This window comes from Scylla paramamosain, chromosome 2, assembly GCF_035594125.1.
Source record: "Scylla paramamosain isolate STU-SP2022 chromosome 2, ASM3559412v1, whole genome shotgun sequence".
Classification (NCBI taxonomy): Eukaryota; Metazoa; Arthropoda; class Malacostraca; order Decapoda; family Portunidae; genus Scylla; species Scylla paramamosain.
Genome location: NC_087152.1, coordinates 305,001 through 306,278, shown reverse-complemented (window position 1 = coordinate 306,278; position 1,278 = coordinate 305,001). Strand labels below are relative to the sequence as shown.

Here is a 1,278-nt window from a genome sequence, read left to right as displayed (position 1 = left end):
TTTGGCCACAGATGGAAGGATTGGACATAGGTCAGAGGTCAGATTTAAGAGAGGCGAGGTCACACTCACCGTTGTGAAGGTCCTCTTCCAGTGGGATGAGCAGCGGGATGACCACGTTGATGGCCATTGTGACCTTAGTCTTGACTCCCTCCCTGGGGCGCCGCAGGAGGAGGAGAAAGAGGAGGTGGAAGAGGAGGAGGAGGAGGAGGAGGAGGAGGTGGTGGAACAGGTGGTAGAGGATGCTTCTTGATGTGTCTTCGCTTGACTTCTTTATTTTCGTCTCTCTCTCTCTCTCTCTCTCTCTCTCTCTCTCTCTCTCTCTCTCTCTCTCTCTCTCTCTCTCTCTCTCTCTCTCTCTCTCTCTCTCTCTCTCTCTCTCTCTCTCTCTCTCTCTCTCTCTCTCTCTTTCTCTCTTTTCAGTAACTAAACAACTCGTCTTTTGTTTTTTACTTTATTATTATTTTTCTTTATTTTAGTAGTACTTATTTTTTCTTTTTTTTTTTTGCTGTTTTTTTTTTCTTGTTATCTTTTAATTGTTTTACCTTCGTTTAATTCACTAAGTATATTTTATTCTAGTTTCTCTCTTTGGTTTTACTTTTATTTTCTGTCACTAATTACTTTCTTTGTTCCTTCCTCTGCCATCAGTCACAAAACACAAGATTACCACTAAGATATTGTGCAGGTACCCGCGACACTTCCTCCTTCTCAGATGCACCGCCCACTTATTATTCTATTAGTTTATTTCGCCTCAGTAGACAGGTACAATTCAAGCAGACTCTCCTCAAAGGTATAACGTGTTCCTTTGTTCCTTCTATACGCAGACAAGACACATCAGGTAACGCTCTGAACTTATTTTATAAGTGACTGAATACACTTCCTTGGCTCGAAACTGTGATGTCTGTCGTTTTAACCAGATTACAGAAGGGATACGATACTCTGCTCTTGAAATAATGACGCCGCTTGTTTTAGTCCTAATTTGTAAGTGATCCCTTTCTTATCCTGCGCTGAACCTGTGACTTCTGATGTTTGATTATTTTATTTTTTAAAGTAATATGATACTGCTCTCTTGAAATAATGTCGTCTTTTGTTTTAACCTGAATATGGAAGAAATATGATTCCGTTCCTTATCCTCCCTTGAAAGAATGACTCATGTTTCTTTTATTGGATTCTGGAAGTAACCCGATATTCTTCTCTTGATACTATTACTTGATTCTATGTTGTCTTGTCTTCCTCACCCAGCAACGAATAACAGACCCGCGTATCTTCACTGCATCAAGA

General features: G+C 40.3%; 1 long non-coding RNA gene across 1 annotated transcript in view; it reads right to left on the bottom strand.

Moving 5' to 3' along the window:
• Positions 1-323: 323 nt before the first annotated feature.
• The window catches only part of LOC135107764 (uncharacterized), a 99,629-nt gene continuing 98,674 nt past the window's right edge, over positions 324-1,278 (bottom strand). The window contains exon 2 of the long non-coding RNA XR_010271984.1: positions 324-1,278. This exon is cut by the window's right edge and continues 41 nt beyond it. This is a non-coding gene — a long non-coding RNA (uncharacterized LOC135107764).